The sequence below is a fragment of the Herpailurus yagouaroundi genome, unplaced genomic scaffold (assembly GCF_014898765.1).
Source record: "Herpailurus yagouaroundi ecotype Mexico unplaced genomic scaffold, PumYag 195, whole genome shotgun sequence".
Classification (NCBI taxonomy): domain Eukaryota; kingdom Metazoa; phylum Chordata; class Mammalia; order Carnivora; family Felidae; genus Herpailurus; species Herpailurus yagouaroundi.
In genome coordinates this window covers 5,810,437-5,826,729 of record NW_024412426.1, presented here as the reverse complement: position 1 = coordinate 5,826,729, position 16,293 = coordinate 5,810,437, and the positions used below count along the sequence as shown (strand labels likewise).

Below are 16,293 nucleotides of genomic sequence, written 5' to 3'. Positions count from 1 at the left end.
CCAGGTTCACTTAAGAATGTCCCTGATGGGGCGCCTGGGTGGTTCAGTCAGTTAAGCATCCAACTGTCGGATTCAGCTCAGGTCATGATCTTGTGGCTTCATGAGTTTGAGCCCCGCACTGGGCTCTGTGCTGGCAGCATGGAGCCCGCTTGGGATTCTCCCTTTCCCCCTCTCTCTCGGCCCCTCCTGCACTCCTGCTGTCTCTCTTTCTCTCAAAATAAATAAATAAACTTAAAAAAAAAAAAAAAAAAAAGAATGTCCCTGATGAAGCAGTAACAAATAGTAATTTTGTTAAATCCCGACTCATGGGTATATATCTTTTTGACATTCTGGGACCAAAGGGGAAGAAGGCCTGAAGACTTCTGCTGCATCCTGAAGCAAGATGGCCATCTCAGGGAAAAGCACCCGGGTGGTCACTGGAATTGCAAAGTGAACTGGCCCCTTTCTTCCTGGCACATCATTTTTACTTGAAAGACCACCTGGAGACACACTGTGTGTGGTAGAGACTCGAGGATCTGCCAGACACATTATGGAAATGTCACTTCAAGGAACACATCTGAAAACAGGTGTTACCAATGATACAATTTGGACTTCTGAGCAAATACTAGAATTCTGGAAAATATGGATCTGCCACCCTGACCTTGACAGTCTCTCATCTGATGCGACTAGTGGGATATTAACAATTGTGATTTTTTTTTATATGGTTTGATGAAGTACATCTACTTTTAGAATGTCTATATAAGTCGGGGAACCATTCAAATGACATGTATGATATTTTAAAAGTCACACATGGGACACCCGGGTGGCTCAGTCGGTTAAGCATCCAACTTCGGCTCAGGTCATGGTCTCACGGTCTGTGGGCGTGAGCCCCACATCGGGCTCTGTGCTGACAGCTCAGAGCCTGGAGCCTGTTTCAAATTCTGTCTCCCTCTCTCTCTGCCCCTCCCCTGCTCATTCTCTCTCTCTCTCTCTCTCTAAAATAAACATTAAAAAATTTAAAAGTCATGCATGACTAAAATTGAATCATTCAAAGTGCAAGACCAAGGGATTTCAATGTAACACAGTACATAAGTCTCACTGATAAGGCTTCACATCGCACACTATGGGTCTAACCTTTAAGGCAAATTCACTTATCAAGTTTTACTGTTGAATCAAAAAAAAAATATCCACAATTAACTGAAAAGGCTATTAAAATACTCCTCTCTGATTATGTATCTGTTTGAAGCCGGATTTTTTCCACACAGTTCAACCAAAGCTACATAATATCACAGACCAAATTTTCAGAAGCGCATTTGAGAATCCAGCCGTCTTCCGGAAATCCAAACATTAAAGAGATTTGTAAAACTGTGGGGTACCACCACTATTCTCATGGATTCTTTTGTTCCGTAAAATAGTTCTCATAAAAACACATCATGTTAGCAGTCATGGCTGTTGTCATTTTAAGTTGAATAAATACAATTTTGTTTTCATTTCAAATACGGTGAAATATTGATACACGTAATCCATAGAAACAAAAGCTCCTAGGAATTCTCAATTTTTCAGAGTATAGAGGGATCCTCAAGACCAAAAAACACGAAAACTGATCTAACTTGACAAGTCCATCAGCTCCATGAAAAAGACATTATTCCTATTTTTGAAACGAAGTTAATGAGGACCCAAAGGTGAAATATCTAAGCCAATGTGATCGCTCAGCAAGAAGGTGCAGAACTAGAATTCCCACATAAAAGTACAAATTTTTGTCTTCATTGTGTAAGAATATCCTTCCTTGAGTATTGTGACAGTTATTCAGGAGGACATACTACATGAAGCAGCAGTGATCTACGTGTCTGGATAACCTCACAGTAATAACAAAACAAAAGTAAAGGCACTCTCTACTCTGGTCTGCATAGTGTCCCAGGTCCAATGCCACCCCATTCCTGCCACTTTGTTTCAAAGATGCAAGGGGGCGAATCCAGGATCAGCTTTCAAAATGAGATTTGGGGAGCGAGCACCCCCACAAAGAGGATTTCTCAGCCAACTGTGTGACACGGTAATCGGTTTCACTTAAAATGCAGTGGAATGAAATAATGATTAATTCTGTAGTTAGGCTGTGCAAAGAAAGTCCTCCCCTGTCGTTCAGTACGATACATCTAAGTGTTCCTCAGACATCCACAGGGCTGGTCCAAGCTGGATCGTGTCCTCTGGGAACTGGGTGATACAGTACTGCAGCTTCTCACAAACTACCAACCAGCTTTGCCTGGCTCCGAGGCAGATTCTACCGCATGTATGCCCATAAGGCACCTGCTTGGTCATATGTGAATGCTCTTAACATACATCTTCCTGAGCCAGAATGCCTTCAGCATGGAGAAGGAGAAAAGCTAAACCAGTCACTGATGGTGAATAGCATGCAAATCTACTCTGATCTACTTTGGTATGAGCAACTTTAGATGAGGCGGGTGGCGGCAGGGAGAGGGAGATGTTTCCACTATCCAGATACATGCCTCAGTTCTTTCTGTGGCTAGGGAGAGATATAAACTTTTCCTAAGTCTAAGGGTTGAAACTCAAACTAAACTTTGCTGAGCTGGTACCCATATTGTGTGTGCATGTGCTTGAGAGAGTAAGGACGCAGAGAGAGAGATTCTGTGAGTGTCTGACTATTGCTGACTGAGACGGTTAGCCCAAGAGAAACTTCATATGGGATATCCGTTTTCACGGTAGGAACATACAAGGCATTTGGAATAAACTCTGTTCCTACAGAAGACACAGCCATAAACCTTTCATTTGCAATGTAACCTGATCTGAATTGTCCAGGAGGTTTGGGGAAAGACTGCCAAAAAAAAAAAAAAGAAGAAGAAGAAGAAGAAAGAGAAGAGAACTCTCAACGAAAGACTAATAAAGGCCACTTGGAGGAATAAATTGAAATAACCCAAAAGGAATGGAACTCAAAGACAGTGAGGGTGAATCACTAATAACCTCTCACAGGGTCTCCAGCTCAGAGTGTGCACCCACCTGGGCCTGCGGTAGCACCCAGCAATTCTCATTTGATTGGTCTGCACTGGGATTTTTAGAAAGCTCCCTAAGAGATTCTAATGAGCTTCCAGAAAACAGAACTGCCTGCTGAGGCCTTTGGTGATCCTTTCAGGCTGAGCGTTTTTTGGGGTGCAGAATTTGCTGAATCGTGTTGAAGTAATTCTTCTCTGCAATGCAGGTTGTTTGTGAGGTGACTCCTCTTAAGAATGAACGTTCCACACTGGATGTGTTGGGTTGTTTAGCTCTGCTGATGATGAATGTTAAGGCAAGAATAAGGTGGCTGACACGGTATTTTCCAACTATGACAAGAAGGTATCTTAGAGGCCAGATGCAGGTTTTAAGAGAGAAGGCTGTGGCTTTTTCCCCACCTCTCCTGATTCCTGCCTTACAATTTAGGGTGAATATGGAGAGTTACTTCCCCAACTCTCTATCTCAGCACCTCCTGGTGCTGGAGGTGCTATGTGATCTCAGGCAAGGCATGAATCCTTTCCAAACCTTTCCCTCCCCTGTAAAGATCCAGTTTCTACCACATAGGTCTGGTATGAAAATTAAGTGGGACAACACAAGTGTACTACGGTCACACTTGTAATTAGCCTCCGCTCTTTTTTCGTTGTTTTAAGTGGTCACTGCTGAAAGACCTTCAGTACAATCTCATTCAGACTCACATTTGAGGGTTTATGTTTCTAAAGTCTTTGTTTTATGGGCAAACATCTACCCTGCTGTGAACGGAAGGGCTCTTTGGACTTAAGAAATGATTCCATCCACAAAGGAGAGAGATGTCACAGGAAAGTGCAACTATCTGATTATCAGCAACTAGAACAGAACGTAGGCGACACGCTCCCGTCATTTTCTACTGGAGGAGACACACGCAGTGATTAATTTTCTTGCTTTTCAAATTTGGAAGCCACAAAGATCAACAAGTTAGACATGTAATTAACAACTCCGGCTAGTTAATGCGTTGCCGCAGGTGCTGTTGGTCTAGATAAAAAGGATTTGATCCTGTAAGCTCCCTACTTTCTGCCACTGAAATGAATGCTTCGTGGGTTTCACCATGAAAGAAAAGGATACCGGCATGGAGGAGGTTTGCAATAACAATTACTTTTAACTAACGGCGACAGAAGAAGTGACAAGTATGCTCTGTTGAACAGAGGCGGCCCCAGCCAAATGAAAAAGAGAAAAGGAAAAAAGCCCAGCGGCGCAATATAACTTCACCATGGGTTGAAATAAGACAATCAGAAACAAAGTTAAGCCTCCCACCCGGAGAGAGTGGTTACACTAGCAAATTTTTATTTGAGAGAAATAAAAATTGGGGGAATTGTGGGGGAGCCCTATTATCACCCTGGTCAGGGGACAAGGATAATACTAAGGCTACAGGTTTTTGTGTAATAGTGAAAGATGCTCCACGTATCACTTTAATCCACGATGTAACGGTGAAACAGACCCACGTGCAGCGGGGAGCTTCTTCCCGTGCTGAACCTTCCCCTTCGCACCGGGCTTTGTTCTGAGGCTTGTTAAAAGTTACAGCCCGGGGCCTCTTAGGGAAGCAGGAAATATTTAGGGCAGTGAAGTAGCAACTAATGTCGGTTTTCCCAACTACTGGAACAGGAGCCATGATTTACAAGGAGGACGCTGGGCTTGGGGGTCGGGGCGGTAAGTGGTCGGCCTTGTTATAAAATTCTGTCACGGGGCAAGATGCGGTGACACAGGTCAAAGGGCAGAAATTTTTAGTTGTACGTTCTGGGGCTCTAACCTACAGCATGGTGACCACGGTTAATAATTCAGTACCATATACTTGGAAGTTGCTACAAGTAGATCTTAAGCGTTCTCACCACACACACAAAAGTGTGTGAGGCGATGTGTTCATTATCCTGATCTCAGTAATCATTCCACAATGTATATATCACATTGTCAAGTTGTCTCCTTTAAATATATACAATTACACTTATCAATTGTTCCTCAGTGAAGCTAACAGAATACTATCAACATGACTATACACATCACGGATGCGTTAAAGGTCAGCTCAGCAATGAAAAAAACGTGACGACACTGATTTGTTTTGTTGTAACGCAGGCTCTGGTGGAGAGGAAATGTGCCTTTGTCTTAGAAAGAAAAAAATTCATGAAGCTTATGGACAGAAGAGAGAAATATTCAGCCTAAGGAAAAGGGAACATTAAACTATTATTTGCAGCCACTGGATGGTTCCTACCTTCCAACCTCACCTTGTAGACCCTTTAAAATCCCTCACGGTTAAACCTGCTCAGAGACGGCATCCAGGTATTTCCAAAACTTAACATTTCCATTTGGAAACGTTTTACATCCTAACTTCTATGCGAGATCTGAATGACACTTCCTTGCTACTTTGTCTTTCACTTCTCTGACTGGGATGTCAAAAGGAAAGAAACAATTAATGCCTTCCTTTTTACCTCCATTCTCTCATAAAGGCACTGACAATACATAACATCCACCGTTTCCTCCAGTGGTACAATAAATGATGGATGTTATCATTAGTGCCTTGTAACGAATACCAAGAACACTGGATTCCCCTACGACCGCTATGGCCCTACCTTCTACAACACCCAGGTGAGTAAACATCAAGAAAAAGGACAAAACCAAAGTCATTAAATTGAACTGTTTAAAACCTTGGAACTTTTCCTATTGCTCATGTCAACATTCTGGCCACAGAGTAAGAAAAAAAAAAAAACAAACAAACATGTAAAAATACCTCCATAACCTAACGCTAAATGTAAATTCCAGAACAGAGGTCAGGCTCTCTGCGGCCAAACGTGAGAATTAACGCCTTGCGCAAGAAACAGGTGACCTGTTTTGCATCTTACTTATAAGAAAATGCACCTTTTAAAACTGCTTACAGGAGAATTTTAATAGGTGACACTCTCTCACCCCTCTGGTTGTATTTTCCTATAGACAAAAAAAAAAAAAAAAAAATGTGTTTCAGTGAATGACTCCATTGTGGACTATACCTTGAGAACTCAAACTTCTCAGCTACTGTTTGAACAGACTTAAGAGATGTTTTTCTTTCAATCCTTATTGATTCCATTTGTATTTCTGAATAAAAAAGGACATTTTTTATACTATAAAACTTTGTACATGAAGCAGTGAAGAATTAAGTTACTATACTTTAGCCAAGTAAGCTCTAGTCCAAAAGTATTATTTTCTCTGTGTAAATATTGCACCAGGCTCTGGAGGAATGATATTTTTGTAAAAGTTGAGCTATTTGGGGACATAAGCCCTACCTTCATGCAAATGGTGGTAAATATAAATATCAGGCAAGATGATTCAGCATCCAAATGGCCTAAATGACACAGAATTGAGAGCAGGAAGCTACTTCTAGGACTGAACCCTTTAAGGACACAGAAGTTTGGGTACTTACAGAGAAAGTTGTGTTACTCACCTCTGAATCCCCAGGGTCAGAACACAATGCCTAGAATAGCAAAGTGCTAAAAAAAGAAAAAAATGTACATAGTAAACTACTATAAAGTAAATATAAAATAGTAACTCAATAAAATGAAGAGATCTGTGGGCTGAAGTATTTGAGGGGAGTTTCATAAAAAAGATACAGTTTGAGCTGGATCTCTCTTGAGGATGAACAGACTTAGGGTACAAGGCCTTGCCTGGGAAGGAGGCCCAGGACAGAGAAGGGAATAATGCAGAGAAAAGCACTCAAGGTTACAAATGGGCAAAAGGAAGGATGAAGGATGATACAGAGCCTTTGTGGGACACTGGAAAGAAACTATCCAGCCTGTGGTTAGGGTGTGAACGGAAGAGCAGGGAGGGACAATGCTGGCTAGTGTGGGAAGGGCACTTAATATGGAGCACGGGAACAATCAAGATTTTGTCAAGAAAATAGGGATCAGAGTGCCTGGGTGGCTCGGTCAGTTAAGCCTCCAGCTCTTGATTTTGGCTCAGGTCATGATCCTGAGTTCAAGCCCCGTGTCAGGCTCTGCACTGATAGTGATTCTCTCTCTGCCTCTCCCCCCCCCTCACTCTCTTGTGCGCGTGCTCTCTCTCAAAACAAACTTAAGAAAATAGGGATCGATGAAGGCTTCTGTATTTGTAAGGATTCATTTCCAAGAATGAGCAGAGTTATATATTTAGAAAGGTGAAGAGGTCTGTCCAAAGAGCCACCAGTAAAATAAGTTGCAGAAATGAGACTATTCATTTAAAAGTTATTTCCAAAGGTTAACACAGAGCCAGGCCTGGGGCTAAGAGCTGGGTCCGCACTCAGGAGCAAGTGTGCCCAAGGAAGTCTATATGAGGGGCCGTGGGAGCAAAGACGAAGGGAGCTACCCCAGCCTGAAGAAATCAGGATGTGCTTCTGGGAACCGGACAGTCAGACAAGCAAAGACAGACAGCGAGGGAGAATCAGCATGACGCACGCATTTGTGGACGCATGTACATGCGTGTGTGCGTGCATATGTGTGTGCATGGGTACGTGTGTGTGTACCACCCCTGACAATTTGGGATTGCAGCAGTGAAACTAACCCTGCAGAGCAGGAGGGACTCAAACACCGCTCCCGATGCCTAGCCCCAGGGTCCCCAGCAGGCAGACTTGACCTCACAGTGGAGTTCTATCGGCCCTTCTCTGAAGATACACAGAAAGAGAAGGTGGAGGTGAGCTTCCTGCCCTGCTCTGAACCTGGAAAGTACTTCATAGCTGAATGTTTTAGAACGCCTGGGCACGTGTGGAAATGAATTAAAAATTAAGTGAAATAAGTAGGTTGTTTCTAAATTCTAACTTTGTGAACCTGAACCAGAAAATGAACGTTTTTAAGGTGAAAGGACCTTAACGTTTTCCTTAAAGTGATGGTTAGAAAGATTTACTCAGGTGTATGAGTGGATTAAATTTCATTAACTTCCAAAAAATGTCTCCTCAAAGCTGCAGCTGTTTTAACACAATGTGGGGATGTTCCAATTCATTAGACCTGAGTATTGGATCAAAGCTTGCCCTTAGTTTGCAGAAGTCAGGAACTAGGGTGTGTGGTTAAAGCAGAACTGTCTTTATGACATATATGGATTCTCAGTTTTCGACTAAATAAAACAAAGAAAAATACTCAACCCCCACACCGTACTGCCTTCAACCTGAAGGAATACCCGCTGAAACCTCACACAAAGTTCAAGGCACCCTGGTTAAAATAAAGATGGAAAAAACAAAAAACAAAAAACAAAAAACCCTGCTACAATATAAGCTCCGTGGTGATAGGGACTTTTGTTCCTTTTCTTCACAGTTGTTTCCTAGGGACTTAGAACCCAGCGAGTGCTCCAGAGAAATAAATATTTGTTGAATACATTAAAAATAAAATCCCTGATCTCAAGGAGTTTACCATCTGCTGATAATTAAATGTCTCTTACTGTTGAGGTCTGAAGGCCACGGGAGGCTATCCCTGTGAACAGATTTGTGCCACTGATGGACAAGAGCTGTTTCAGGTAGCACCCAGGAAAGGGCTTCCTATGCAAACATCCCCAAGGGTGAGAGAAATCAACAAAGCATGAGCCCAGAACCTACGTCCCTGAAGAGTCTTTCCTGGTACTCAAAGATTGGAGAGAAAAGGCTCTTCGTGTCCAAGGTCTCTTTATTTTGCCACAAAACGCAACATAACTCCTTTCAAGTGCCAGGATATGAAATCCTTGAGACTTTTATTTGGCTCAGATGAAAAAGTGTATCATGTTGGTCAGCCAGATTTTCTCTCCACCTCTCTCCCCCAGGATATGCCTGTGTCTTTAAGTGCTGGTGGGATATTCACTTGTCTGGTGAGTTGCCTTTATTTCGCCTCTTCTCCGTGGTGACTCCGGATGCCCTGAGCACTGACACGCCCTGTCTATCATAGTGCACTTGTGGATACTATGATACCAGTGTGTGAGCTATCATGGCAAGCATTCGGTTCAGATTCTAGGGACCAGAGACTTGCCAAAGCTAAGCGTTTACGAATTCTCAGACCCCCTTCCTGTAAAAGGGAATCCAATCTATTTTAATAATATGCATGCAATATCTCCACTCAGTCATCTGAAACCCTCCACTTAGTGTACAAGAATCACCAGATTTTATGTTAATAAATTGGCACAAGGAGCTTCCCTACTATTTTTAAACTTTTGATTGAAGAAGAATCTGAAACACAGCTGGATTCTCAGCGAATGCATGGACCAGAAAGATAAGTTGTTTCCTGAACCCTCAAGACTTTTTGGTATTATTTTCCTGCTAAATTGCATATTTCTGTCCTTCAGAGAAGTCTTGGAGGGATCTGATTTCCTTCTGTTCTATTGTGTTGGTGTGAACGCCTTTGCAATTGAAAAGGAGGCCTCTGAGGGTGGTAGGAACAGAGTCAGCAGAAGTTACACAAAGTGAGGTGTGTGGCTTTGTGACTGGTTAGAGCACCCGTGCTAATGAGGCCAAGGTCACAGGTTCAATCCCTGAAAAGGCAGTGACTTCAGTCAATTCGCTGCCAGAGCAATGCACCCCTAAACTACCAGATTTGCTAGAAATCCAAAGATGTGAAGTTGGGGATGTGGGTGGGAAAGGGGAGGCTGACAGAGAGGCTGACAATGTTAAGTCCCCTGAGAGCGGACAGAAACCGCTAGTCCCAGAACTGGCTGCTCTCTGGGGACAAGGGGCCAGCACAGGCGGCTTCCCCCAGGGAACTGCTTGCTATAGACAACCAAGGAGCCGCCAGGCCGACCAGAAGAGGGCTCAAAGTCAGAATCTGGTCAAATACAACCAGGGTGCCCTGTTGTAGGCCTAGTTCCATGGAAACGATCACGACACACATATTCAAAGACTCCAGGCAAACCCAGAGAGGGGCTGTCTGTGAGAGGCGCAAGAAAATGAAAAATCAGTAACAGAGAGGAAATTCTTCTAAATCCCATAGGCCTTACACAGATCAGAGAAGCATGGCTGGAAGTGAGAAATGATTACCTCGGTCTACATCTGAGGTCTGAAAAAATAGGTGTGGGTGTGGCGATGGGGCGTGACTTCAGTTATCAATGACTCCAAGAATATAAAGAATATTTGTAATTATTGATTGCCTCCTTGGGAAACAGAAATAAAGCGGCATTAAAATTGTAATTATTTTTTCCTTGTGTGGACAAGAAAAGGAAAGGGATAGTAACCTAAGGCAAAAGAGGTAAGTCAAAAACACCAAAATAAAGGAGATGAGACGCTTGGCTGGATCAGTCAGTACAGCCTGTGGCTCTTGATCTTAGGGTTGCGAGTTCGAGCCTCTTACTTAAAAATAAGATCTTAAAAAAACAGAAAACACTAAAATACAGTAGAAACCTTCTTTGCCGTTTAAGTTCTAAAACAGGCAACTTTGCTGCCTGGGTTCTCACCAGTTTGGAGTTCTTCTGAACACCAGCTCCTACCAAACTATAGCTCTGAGCCCTGGATCTTTCCAAAGAAAATGTAAGACATGTCTTAGTGTTTTTTTAAAGAACTTTCTGACAGGGAGTGTGCAATCTGCTTGTCCTACGCAAATACCATCCGGGGCCTCCTAAATTTTATTTATTTTATTTCCAAATCTAACCAATTTAACTTTGCACACAGCAAAGTTCTGAACAACGACTGCGTTGAAGAAAAACAAAAGGGGTTATACTCTGATGCTGTCTGACCAGAGAGAAGAGAAACAAACTATTTATATGTAGGTATAAAGACTTAGGTAACAAACTCCTCTTAGCTCCAGCATAATATTTTTAAATATTCCAAACCCACAAAAGGACCAAAGCCTTGTGTTCTTTTTTATGTTTTATTATGTAATAATTGATACATTAAGAAAAAAACATAGCGTTCATGCAAATTCAAAGGCACTGTAATAAAAACATCTCTGAACCCAGAACAACCTAAGATATAGATCAAAGATAGCGCCATCAATTTATTTGTTCAACTTTTAGAAACATTAGTTTGTCGAATTACCTATTAGGGGAAGGGGAAGCAAAAGAGGTAATAAAAATAGCATTCACTCTAGAGAAAGTGTGCAGGGAAGAGCAACACAGGTCGACTCAGGCCAAAGGGAGTAAGGGAAGGAAGATCACACTTGGAAAAGGAAATTGTGGCTCAGACTGTGAAGAGCACAGAGCCTGGCCCTTTAGAAGACACTCAATAAACATCCGACCAAAAATATGTGAAATTCAAGGAAGCCATTTCACCTCTCGAACGCTCAGTTTTTTCCTACCTGCAGTGGGAGCCATCCTTGGGAGGATCAAAAGAAGAATGTATCTGGAAATGCTTTATGAGCTGCAAAGAACAGCATGACTTTAAGGAATGTCGTTTTATGGGATCTTCAGATAGTTTTTATTGAGAGGATTTTGTGCAATTGCTTTTGGGGAAGGAAAGGAATCAGATGCCGGTTTTAACTCGCCAGGGTTTGAATTTCACTTCAGCATATCCTGCTGCTGTTCCGTCCCTTTCATGTCAAATCATTTCCAAGCGTACAGGTTGGTCCCAGAGCCCCTAGAAGCTATAACAGGAATTATGCTCCCGCATATGAAAAATACGCGTGTGATGGCACTTGCCACATCTGAAATCATGCAACACTTGAAGGGCAGACAGGAGCAATGACAGGCTTGCTATGCAGAAAATTCTGTTTGTCTCCCTATTTCTTCCCAAATATTTGCTTCATCTCATGGTAAAAGACTATTAAAGTGTCTAAGCACTTTTAGAAAAGGCTCTTTAAAAAAAAAAAAAAAAAAGGTTTACCTGTGTATGTTCATTATATCATTTCCATTAGGTTTAGATTTTGAGAACCAGTGAAATCCATGATTACTACAGGGGACCTGGGGCTCAGAACTACTGTTCTTAGCTCTGGGTGATTGTGCCATCTGAAGGATGGCTCTGCTGGTCAACAATTTCCAGTTATTTCCTCCCTGGTGTCCCACCCCCCCCAACCCCACCGTGATAAAAATGTCCCTGACGCCACAATATTTTATCACCCTGTGTAACACCCAGCACAAGTGAGAGTGCCAGGCGGACTGTGACAGATTACTCTGCTCTAGCCTAGCGCAATACTAGGAGCATGACTTCTGTTCCTTCTAAGTTCACAGGTAGGTGTTCGTGGAAACATACAGGAACCTGGTTGTTCAAAGACATTAAGTAATTCGCCTAAAGACAGAACATCAGGACGGGGGAAGCCAGAACTCAAACCAAGCCAGTCTGGCACCAAAGTTTCTGCCTTGTTGGCTCTAAATAAATGAAAAACTTGAAATACTGTAATGTTGAAAGTGACAGCATAGCGTCTCCTTACCTGACGTACAGATGGCTGGATTTGGTTTTATTTCATGTAACTTCTTAGAGGAAATCTGTTATCTGTAGAGTTTAATCTTACTACCTATTTTTTTTTAAAACAACAACAACAACACTGGAGCAAAGGAGGAATTCTCTTTTAGAGCATGTGTCTATTTTTCATTCAGAAAGCAAGATAATTTGAGAACATCTGAAGTCATTTCTCCCCTTAGAGACCCTGTAATTCTCAGAGAATGTTCTCGGGGCGCCTGGGTGGCTCAGTCAGTTAAGCGTCTGACTTCGGCTCAGGTCATGATCTCATGGTTTCTGAGTTCAAGCTCCGCGTTGGGCTGTGTGCTGACAGCTCAAAGCCTGGAGCCTGCTTCAAATTCTGTGTCTCCCTCTCTCTCTGCACATTCTCTCTCTCTCTCTCTCTCTCTCTCAAAAATAAATAAACATTAAAAAAAAAAATATATATATATATATATGTATGTATATATATTCTCAGAGAATGTTCTCAGAATCAACAGGATCACAGCAGCCCCCCGGAATGACTCCCCCTTCTGATGCACAGCTTCAGGGGCTCGGCCTCAAGGTTCTCTCAGAGAACCTAATCGTGTCTTAAGAAGGCAGCCTCAAGAGTTCTTGACTCTTAATACTGATTAAAATCAACTCACTATTACTTTGACAGTCTGGTAAAACAATGGGTTAGGCAGGACGAACAGTGCTACGCAATAAAACCGTGAAGACAACTTCCATCTCTACATCTGCCGAAACAGGACCTCTCGGTCACCGTTTTGCCCATGCAAGCATTTTAATTTTTAAAACCACTCTGAGTAAGCCAGGCATGACATAAATTCCCTGAAATGGGGTTCTAACAGCTTTACTGCAAGGAAGCTAAGTGGGCCTTCCTACTTTTCCTCATACTCAGAACGAACTGACAAAAAAGGCAACATTCTCGCCCTTAAATGACCCAGGAACCAAGAAAATCAAAGATCAAGAGGGAGACCTCTTCCCACCTGAGGAACTGCAAAGAATGAATATTCAGATAGAACTGCGTTAGGGCAGATTTTTTTCTTTTTTGAGAAAAATAACAAAGTGTTAAAATATGTCCTTGAGGGGCGCCTGGGTGGCGCAGTCGGTTAAGCGTCCGACTTCAGCCAGGTCACAGATCTCGCAGTCCGTGAGTTCGAGCCCCGCATCGGGCTCTGGGCTGATGGCTCAGAGCCTGGAGCCTGTTTCCGATTCTGTGTCTCCCTCTCTCTCTGCCCCTCCCCCGTTCATGCTCTGTCTCTCTCTGTCCCAAAAATAAATAAACGTTGAAAAAAAAATTAAAATAAATAAATAAATAAATAAAATATGTCCTTGAATACCAAGTATGAAATATGACATAAAAATATCTGCCATAAACCGGGGGCCAATGGCCAAAATAAGTGTGTGTGTGTGTGTGTGTGTGTGTGTGTGTGTGTGTGTGTGTACATAAAATGTACCTAAGAGGTGTGATAGGGACAGCTCCCAAATGGGAAACATTTATATTTTTAGGAGCTGCCTTCTAGCAGCTGAGGCAAGATACGCATCCCAAGTATCACCCACCAAACTGAGAAAATGTGATACAAATTTAAAATTCACAGAAACAAATCTTTGAATTGGGCCAACACCAAGAAAAATCCCATTCGACTGTGGCCTGAGAAACTTCCCGTTACTTTTTCAATTTCTAGAACAAACTTATTCCTGCAGAAATCACTTATTTTCCTTCAACATAAGTGAAACCCGAATACAGCCTCCGGGGGCTCACTCATGTCAAGCAATATTGTTTATGCTAAACTTCTAGCACAAACAAGGATGAGGAATAGTTGTGTTTCTTGTCCCGAGGGGGTGGGGGGCGTGGGGTGCAGAAGTAGCAGATTTTGCCCTGTATGTTTCAATAGTTGAGAATTCTGCTCCTACTCCCTTGAGGTACTGCAGAAACATATATGTGTTCCCTCTACTACAGCCGGACGGACGGAGCTGTTCTTCCACATAATCAAATAGTTGACAGCGGAAATGATGCTGAATCCGTGAGAATGCTCTGTTACTTTAGTTGATTTCAAATGACTCCTTAGAGAGAAGAAATGACCTGTTGGTGTTGACAGAAGTTCACCAAAGCCAAACAGAGAAGTGTGGCCGGAGTGGGGTGTGGGGGCAGATGCAGTGGTACCGCCCCCAATGCAGGAGGCAGCCCTGGTGAGGGGTCAGGGGTCAAAAGGCAACAGTTAATGACACTCACAAACGCCATTCAGAAAAAGGAAAAACAAAGCACATGCTCTGTCGCATAGGGCGGGGTGATCTGTGGAGCTGCATCTGACCATACGTTAATGTTCTAAGGTTGGGGGTGTGGATAGTAGATACAGTTAGGACACTCACAGCTCAAGGGAAGCATCTCTCAGCTCTGCTTCTCCCGCTCCGAACCCAGAGGGATTTGATCTTTAATTCATTGGAGGAGTGCACCGGTAACTACGACCTGTGTACCTACTATGTGCCTGGCACTGTGATCTTCTCTCACAGGATGGACTCCAGGAATCACCAGGATCCCTGATGGACGAAGCACCTTCTGTGCTGGGTGACCCCGCTTTGCTCCTGCCACTCCAGACACCCACACTGCTTCAGACTCCGAGCCACAGCGAGGCTCAGAAGATCAAGGGACCAGTCACAGCAGCCTTTTTAACTTTGGGAAAACCCAATGCTCACTTCACTCAAACGTTGCAAAGTGGTGCCATGACCCTTTAGCTCTTGACTCACCAATTCAAAGAGCCACATCACATACAGCCCTTAAGCTGCCCACGGCATGATTCTGCGTCTAGTGCCTTTCCAGGTCCCCCCAAGCGGAAGACAGTTCTGGCAGGGAGTCTGGGCAAGATTACTATAATATTTAGCCTTTGTCCCTTCTTTTGCTATGTCTTATCGTAGAATAAGGCACACAAGTCTGGGAGACTGGGGACTCCAGTGTATGTTGGACTTGAGACCTGTATTCAAAAGGTACCTGCAGGACCCCAGGTCAGCATAATCTAACCCAAGAACCTCCATTTCAAAGATGAAGAAACTGAGGCTCAAAGAAAGTAAAGCAGGGTCCATTCTTCAGAGACAAGTGGAAGGTTGGGTACAAACTTACTTCAATGCCATGCTTCCTGTCTCTGGAATTTTACTGAGCACCTAACTAGTAGCAAATGGGCAGAACTGAAGAGGGCAGATTTCATTCCCCTAGCTAGAGGTGAGACTACATGTACACAACCACGCTACCTCTCTGAGGATTAGTTTTCTCGTCTGTAAAAGGGAGACAGTGTGTTGGACTGGTGATTTCTCATGTACCTTTCAGGTCTGAAACTGTCACAGGGCTGGAGATAGAATTATGTGTCGCGGTGTATGAATACGTATGTATGTGCATACGTGAGTATATGTATACACATGACATGCTACAATTAAATATCATTTCCAACCACACATTTTGCCTAATGCCCTCAGAGACCATGTTTTCAAAATCCCAAACCAAGGTCAGGCACGTCCCATCAATGCAGCCCTTCAGAATCTCGGGGCGTGCTCAGCACCCCCTCTGGCTTCTCTCCAAACACAAGCGTTGAGTGAGAAGGAAGAGGAGAGGCCGCGTACTGTACAAGAAATGTTAAGTGTCATTACGTTCCCGGGAGGAAACGGCCAAGTGTGCGGCTGGGCTGTGGGGGACAGAACACACCGCAGGAAGCACAAGTTAAAGGGGACAGACTGGCTGCTCGAACTCGGGGCCGGGCCGGCAATGCACCAAGAGCGCAGCGCGTGTCCGTGTTTGGAACAAGCCTGGCTCCGAGCCCACGTCTGAGGCCAGGACCCTGCACTCCCGCGCGCGCAACTCCGAAAAATGGGCCGTGCCGGGGGCGCGCGGCGGGAGCTTTGGCGGCTCGGTCCCAGCGCACGTGGCACGGCCGGCGCGGGTTGAAAGCGCGGCCGCCGCCCCAGTCGCCGGCGCTAGGACCCGGCGCGCCGCGCGCACTTCCTCCCGCCGAACACCGAGCCGCCACCGCGGCGCCCCCTCC

The 16,293-nt window shown here is 43.8% G+C and overlaps 1 protein-coding gene across 1 annotated transcript in view; it reads right to left on the bottom strand.

Annotated features, from left to right (window-relative positions):
- The window catches only part of SMYD2 (SET and MYND domain containing 2), a 51,472-nt gene that overhangs the window by 34,452 nt on the left and 727 nt on the right, over positions 1-16,293 (bottom strand). The window lies entirely within an intron of this gene.